The 7,780-nt window shown below is 44.6% G+C and overlaps 1 protein-coding gene across 4 annotated transcripts in view; it reads right to left on the minus strand.

The window, feature by feature from the left end:
• DDX42 (DEAD-box helicase 42) overlaps positions 1-1,605 on the minus strand; it is a 34,268-nt gene extending 32,663 nt beyond the window's left edge. Inside the window, exon 1 of one of the 4 annotated variants that reach the window (XM_025890244.2) lies at positions 1,437-1,605. The gene's annotated coding sequence lies outside the window, so the exon portion shown is untranslated. The remainder of the gene's footprint in view (positions 1-1,436) is intronic. The other 3 variants (XM_025890245.2, XM_025890242.2, XM_025890246.2) reach the window with 3 other exon arrangements.
• Positions 1,606-7,780: the final 6,175 nt, after the last annotated feature.

The raw sequence follows: 7,780 nt of genomic DNA on the forward strand, positions 1-7,780 counted from the left end.
GATCTTACCATTTCTCTGCTCAAAAGCCTCAGATGATTCTCATCTCAGGCAGAGATAAAGTGAAATCCTCCTAATAGCCTCCAAGTTCCTGGTTGTTGTGGTGCTCCCTCCCCCAGGTCTTCTTCCCTGGCCTTATCTCCTGCTGCTACTCCTTTGCTCACAATGCTCTAAAGCACAATGGTCTTCTAACTATTCCTCTTAACACGCCAGCATTGTCCTCTTCAACATCTTCTACACTTGCTGTTCCCTCTGCCTGGAATGTTCCTTTCCCCAGATACTTGCTGGGCTCACCCCCTCACCTCCTTCCAGGCTGCTTAAATATCAGCTGATCTGTAAAGATCTCCCTGCTTGCCCTATTTCAAAATGCAATACCTCCCCATCCCTCTCTCTCTCTAGACTTTTTTTTTTTTAACCTAAGTCAGTAATCATCTTCTAACATACAGTATAATTTATTATCTCTCTTTCCCCAACTAGAAAGTAAGTTTCAGGAGGGCAGGGGTCAGGCACACAGCAGACGTCGATAAAAATATTCCTTGAATGAATTGCAAATCAGACCATATAATGCCCCTTCTAGGTAAAAGAAAATACAACATACTTTTTTTTTTCCACCGCTGAAAATCTAAGTTAATTTTTGTATGAAATATATATTGCTCACCTCCTATGTGCCAGAACTGGGCTTGGCTCTGAAAAGTTAGAGTGGATTAAGAAATAATCTCTGCCCTTTAGGAGCTCTGGGGTATAGACATAGAATAGACATAGAAATATCATTTACAAAACACAATATATAACCAAAGGAAACTGAATGACTACCTAAAGGAGTGAGGAGCAAAGGGGGAATGCTTCACTAAAGTGATGAGGAAAGCTGTAATTCCCCAACTCTCAACTAGCAAGATAATTCCTCCTTATATTATTGGTGCGTATGCTTGCAACTCCATATAAATTATTTACCCGCCTCAGACACGCTCTTAAATAGGCCGCAAAAAAGTTTGTGCGACAACAGTGATGTACTACGTTTTTACCGTCTTCCGATTTGGCAACTTTTACCTATCGGGTCCCCGTGATTTGGAGGTTTGCATCTGCCGACTGCTGCCGACTTCGGTCAGAACCCTCCTTGTGGCTATCCCTAACCGGAGCCCGGCACCCTGCAAATCCCTTTCTTAGCGGGGCGGGCGGGCGGGCGCCGCCTCCGGAAAGCCGCCAACTGGGCCACAATGAGAGTTACGGAAGAAGCGGGAGTTGTGGGAGGACGACGAGGTTGGGAAGGACCCCTGGAGGCCTCTGCCTCGCACTCCCACCCCTCCCGGCCCCCTGGGCCTCCGGTGACCCGAGGCTCCGCAGACTCTTTTGTTAAGCGAGGCCGCGGTTCCCTGGTCCTTGCTAGGCCCCACAGTTGCCTCCAGTGGCTCCAGGGGTAGCGACCCCGAGACCAGACCCACCTCGCACAGACCTGCTGCTCTGGCTGCAGCGGCAGCTGATACTACCGCCAACGCGGAGAGAATCCCACGGCCAGAGTACGCGCGGTCCAGGCCGCGTCCGCCGCGCTCCTTCCTCTCCGCCCCCTTCGCCGCCGCCGCCGCCGCCGCCGCCGCCGCTGCTTCTCGGCCCGTTGCTGACCGGGGGGAGGGGAACGCAAAGCTGACATGCGCAGTGCAGAGAGCGCGGGCCGATGGGCGGGGTCTGGGGCTACGGCTCCCGGAAGGCGCCCTGGGCTCCGGACCTTAAAGCTCCAGAACGCTTCAGACTTCTCACGCACCAGACACAGTTGCTTGGGGGATGCTAGTAGCCCCGGAAGTGGGCCTAGGGGTGAAGAAAGCGTAGCGATGACAGCCGCCTAGAAATCCCGCCAAAAAAGGGCTTGGGCGGAAACCACATATACATAAAATTGTGGACTCCCTAAACTCCGGTCCTTTGCAAATACGACCTAGGCAACATTTTTCCGCATGCCTCTGGCCACGTGGTCTCATAGAGCATGGCCACCTTTAGCTTCCGGAGCACCAGTTTAGAGAGATGACAACTTGACTGAACCCTAGTGGAGAGGGCTGGGATCGGCGCGGACCGTTCCGGCCAGAAGGCCGGGATTATGTAATCTTCCCAGCAGTCCCACCTTGCCTCCGCTGGGCTCTGGAGGAGGAGGTCTCGCGCAGTTCCCGGGGCCGCATTCCGACCGCCCTCCCCGCCCGCCGCGCGCAGGCGCGGACAGTTCGCACGCATTCTACGTAACGGATGGCGGAGACTACGTGAAGAGTGGCTCAGCGTGACTGAGCTACCTGGTCCGGCTGTGTCCTAGAGGGATCGGGGGCGGTAAAATCGCGGTGACCGCTCAGGTGGCAGCCGGGCCGAGAAGCGGCGGCCGCAGGAGCACTGGGCCAGCTTTTAGCCGCAGTACAGGTACGAAACGGGCCATGACGCGTTAGTCGGTGGGGCCGGGCCAGGCCGAGCGGTGACTTTAAGTTGCGTGGCCTAGTCGGGTCCGGTTTCCCACCCAGCCCCCCTGAGTCAGGCCCGGGGTGACATGGATCGCGCCTTCTCACCTCTCCTGACCTTCTTAAAAACAGAAAACAAACTTCGTCCACCCCAAGGCCCATTTTCTCTTGGTCTTCGGGGTTGGGGTGATTTTAACGGTTTTTGAGAACTTGCTCGCAGAGCTATGGGCATATGCCAACTAGAAGGGCAAAGTTACAGGAAGCTTACAGTGTGCAACAGAAAGAATGGAGTATAACCGTTGGGATGAATTGATTCTCCATGGTTGGAAAGAGTAGACCCCAGTGGCTTAACAGAAGCAACAACCTCTGTGGTCAGTCTTCTAAAGTTTTCTGACAGAAGACGGTTTTTATCCAACGGGTGTAAGGAGACAGGAGAATGTCTACATGTTTTCCAGAAGTCTGGTAGTCTGGCAGTTGTAATAAAGTTCTAATCTAAGATGACAACAAGGAATGATTTCCCCCACTTATTCCTCTTCAGGTTGTTAAGACCAGCCCCAGTTACTGAGAGACTACCGAGTGAGTTAGGGAGGTAATCAAAACAGATTTGTTAGTGCTTGTGTTCCCTGCCCCAGGACTCTCAGGACTGGGTGGCCTGGCAGGGAGTTGTGCCTTTGAAAAATGAGATGACAGGTGCAGCAGAGAAACTTCTCAGAAGGAAGGCCAAGATATAAGTGGCTTGGATAATTTTAACTTAAATAACCTTGAAGAAGCCGTGTTACAATGCTGAGTTATCTTAGAAATGTTTCTATGTGTGAACATTCTAAGTGGAAGTTCAATTTGAAATGACAGACTTTTCGGCAGTTAATCAAGTTGTCTGTGCCAATGTTAATCTGTATTTGCTTGTATTTGAAAAAGTATAAAACTGAGATCTGGAAAGGGAAGCACTAAAAGTTTTTTAAATCTTAAAGGGTGTTCATAGGCACAGGGCTTGAAGGAAGTAATGAGAACTAATATTTATTGAATGCCTTCTATATGCCAGGCACATATCTCCTGTAATACCAACTACAGCCTTATGAGACAAATACTGAATAGGTGTCCCTTTTTTGTATGTGGGGAACAGGGAATTTTAAGTAATTAGTCCAAAATCATATGGCTTGTAAATGGTAGAGCTAATGTTTTAAACCAAATGTAACTCCACCAGAGTTTGTGCACTTTTTCATATTTCTTCCACTTTTGACTCTAATAAAAGATTATTAAAGGAACTAGAGATGTTTGGAGACAAATCACAAACCTCTTTAAGGTTAGCGTTGAGAAGGCAGCTATGTTTTTCCATAAAATGTCCCCTGGTGCTGGGGCGCCTGGGTGGCTCAGTCGTTAAGCGTCTGCCTTCCACTCAGGTCATGATCCCAGGGTCCTGTGATCAAGCCCCAAGTCAGGCTCTCTGCTGGCGAGAAGCCTGCTTCTTCCTCTTCCGCTCCCCCTGCTTGTGTTCCTGCTCTCGCTGTCTCTCTGTCAAATAAATAAATAAAATCTTAAAAAAAAAAGTTCTGTTCCCTTCTTAGAAATATGCTTCTCCTTTTACTTCTATGATACCACTTTGACCAGAGTCCCTTCTTTTTTCTTTTTTTAAATTTTTTTTCTTGTGATGAGAACTTTTTAACATCTACTCTTTTTTTAAAATTTTAAAAAACATTTTATTTATTTATTTGACAGAGAGAGAGAATACAAGCAGGCAGAGCAGCAGGCAGAGGGAGAGGGAGAAGCAGCCTCCCCACTGAGCAGAGAGCTCAGGACCAGACCCAGGACCCTGGGATCATGACCCGAACCAAAGACAGATGCTTAATTGAGCCACCTTTTTTTCTTTTCTTTTTTTTAAATGTTTTATTTATTTATTTATTCATGAGAGTCAGAGAGAGAGAGAGAGGCAGAGGGAGAAGCAGGCTCCCCGCCTAGCAGGGAGCCCGATGCGGGACTCGATCCCAGGACCCTGGGATCATGACCTGAGCCGAAGGCAGACGCTTAACCATCTGAGCCACTCAGGCGCCCGGAGCCACCTTTTTTTCTAACCATTCCTTCTTAGTTTCCCATTCCGCTTCTTCCTATTATGCCCACCTCTTACCTGTTATGATTTGTTTCAAGAGTTTTGGTGTTTGTTTGTTTTTTAACCTAATTCTTAATACTCCCTGGGGATCTCATCTATTCCAGCACCATCTCTATTTCCATCTTAGGCTTCTGTCCTAAGAACTCCAGACATGTTTCAGACTACTTTTTTTTTTTCCCCTGTGTAAAATAGGTAATCCTTTTTATAGGGATTTTGTGAAAATCAAGAGATAAATATTAATCATCTAACATACTACCTGAAAACACTCCAAGCTTTTCAACAGGTACTAAATTTAATTTATTGCCTCCCCCCACCCAATTTTTCCTCCTTTATTCTTTATCTCAAGGATGACTTTGTTCAGCTATGAGTCAAGCCAAAACTTGGAATCATCTAGATCTTCCTTTCTCACATGCCTATATCGTCATTTTATGCTGACGAGTATAATTCTTAGTATCTTTCAAATTGTTTTCCTGTTCATCCCCAATAGTACTCCAGTTCAGTCTTGTTTTATCTCTTATCTAACTATCTCAGCCACTTTTATTTTTCCTGCCTCAGGTACCCTATTCCACCTGAAGCCCAGTATGCCCTATGTATGAGCTATCAGGGTTAAATTGCAAATCTGATAGTGCCACTCTCCTACCTAAACCCTTTAGTTGATTCTAAATATCCAAACTTCTTAGTGTGGTATTTTAATAAAGATCATCATGATCTGGCTCCTGCTGGCCTTCCTAGCCTAATTTCCCTGACTTGGGTCTACAAACCCAATGCTCCATTATACCAAACTTCTAAAAAATGTTATTTCAGGGCTCTGTGGTATCCCATAGCTATCCCATAGACTGCAGCACCTCTTCTTGAGGACAGGAACCATGCTTTTATTTATTTTTTTTAAGATTTTATTTATTTGTCAGAGAGAGTGCACGCACACGTGTGTGCACACAAGCAGGGGAAGCGCCAGGCAGAGGGGGAAGTGAGCTCCCAGCTGAGCAAGGAGCCAAATGTGGGAGAGACCCAATCCGAGGGTCCTGGGATCATGACCTGAGCCGAAGGCAGATGCTTAACAGAGTCACCCAGGTGTCCCTTATTTTATTTTTTTAAAGAACTTATTACAAAATCACATTGTAGGAAAATTAAAAAGTAAAGGCAAAATGCCCATTATCTTACCATACAAAATACTTATATACAGATGTACGCCTTTCTAAACCTTTTTGTTTTTGTGTATTTGCTTCTTTTTTTTAATATATTTTTTAAAAGATTTAATTTATTTGACAGAGAGAGAGCCAGCTAGAGAGGGAACACAAGCAGGGGGAGTGGGAGAGGGAGAAGCAGGCTTCCCGCTGAGCAGGGAGCCTGATGCGGGGCTAGATCCCAGAACCCTGGGATCATGACCTGAGCCAAAGGCAGACGCTTAACGACTGAGCCACCCAGGCACCCCTCTGTGTATTTGCTTCTAAAACAAGAGGGGTTCTTACTTCATTTGTAAGTTCTTACTTCAATTTTTAATGGAAAAAAAAATAAATTTGTTTTTTGTATGTACCCACAGTTTAACCCAACAGTTTCAAATTTTTTACTATCACAAGTAATACTGTTAGTAACACATATTCTTAAAGCTAAAGTATCATGCAAATTAATGATGTTTTCCTTCTCTTAGCATAGTATTTGATGTGGTGATATGTTCAGTGAGGGTACATTTGATTAGATATGGTAGGATCATCTAATGGAAAGCAGTGAGAGCCAGAAGAGTTTATAGTATTCTGTAGGAATTTGTTAGCCTTTCATGGTTATTGAATTTTTATGTAATAAAAGTTGTATTTTAGGAAGACAGTGGTTTTTTGGGAAGAGAAGTAGGAAGTAGGGAGAGAGTTGAGATGGGGAGACCATTTAGGATAACACTGTGAGTCTTCAGCAGGTGATGATAACTTGGATTATCATGGTGACTTTGGGAACCAAAGAAGGAAACATCAGGATTTGATGTCTGCTTAGATATCAAAGGGAAAAGAAAATGAGAAATTAAATATCTTGCTCTTTTCAACAAGACTGGAAAAATGGGATTGATAATAACATAGAGATAGAGAAATTCAGGTACCTGTTGATTTTTTTTTAAAGATTTTATTTATTTTTTTGATAGAGAGCACAAGTAGGCAAAGAGGCAGGCAGAGGGAGAGAGAGAGAGAAGCAGGTTCCCTGCTGAGCAGGGAGCCCGATGTGGGGCTTGATCCCAGGACCCCGGGATCGTGACCTGAGCCAAAGGCAGCCACTCAACTGACTGAGCCACCCAGGCGCCCCAGGTACCTGTTGATTTTGAGATGATTGTAGGGCAGTGGTCAGCAGACTGTAGCCTGAGAGACAGACTGTCTTTGTATAGCTTATGAACTAAAAATGGTTTTTACACTTTTAGAGGGTTGTTTTAAAAAAGAAGAATGTGTAACGGAGAACAGTATGTTGTATACAAAACTTAAAATACTTATTATTTGACCCTATACAGAAAAAATGTGTAGGGCATGAAAATGAACATGTCTGTTACACAATTGGTGCTATAGGGCTGGCGTTTAGATGAGAAGGGAGGGCTAGAAATACAGCCTAAATAGATTTGATGGTTTAAATCTAACTACTCTTCAAACTCTAGATCATGTGTTCTCCCTTTTTTGGTAAAGCCTTACCGGTTTGGTAAGATGATTTCATTGTCCTCTATGTTTTCATATCATTTGGCACATTTTTTGTCACAAATCTGATTTCATTATATTTGTTGGTTCAGAAACGTTTTTAGATGGTGGCATACCTAGTGTTATTTTCAGAAAGCTGTGTAATGCTGATTTATTTAATTCCATCATGTACACTAGGAACAGTTTTGTTAGAAAAAAATGACTACTTTAAGTAAGTGATGTGAAATCACAGCCACTGGCCTTCATTTGAGAAGCAGTTTGAGAAGTGGTTCATAGTAGGGATTCTGGAGGCATAAATGGCATCAAATCATAGCTCTATGCCACTTGGTATTTGTATTAGCATCCCCGTGCTTCATTTTACTTATCTGTGAAACAGAGATGTTAATGTTACTTTTCTCCAAGGGTGGTTATGAGGATTAAGTTAGTGGTTTTTTATAAAGCCTTTAGGACAGGGCCTAGAACTTTTGTTATCTTAAACATTTGCTTTGATGATGATGATGATGATGTTCACATATCCACACACAAAGTTGATCTGAGGACGAATGGCTTTTCTATTTACGTATTACTGCTAACATAAATAGTTGCATTTCGTTCTT

This window comes from Callorhinus ursinus, unplaced genomic scaffold, assembly GCF_003265705.2.
Source record: "Callorhinus ursinus isolate GAN/ISIS: 27379988/994484 unplaced genomic scaffold, GSC_fseal_2.0 scaffold50, whole genome shotgun sequence".
Taxonomy (NCBI): domain Eukaryota; kingdom Metazoa; phylum Chordata; class Mammalia; order Carnivora; family Otariidae; genus Callorhinus; species Callorhinus ursinus.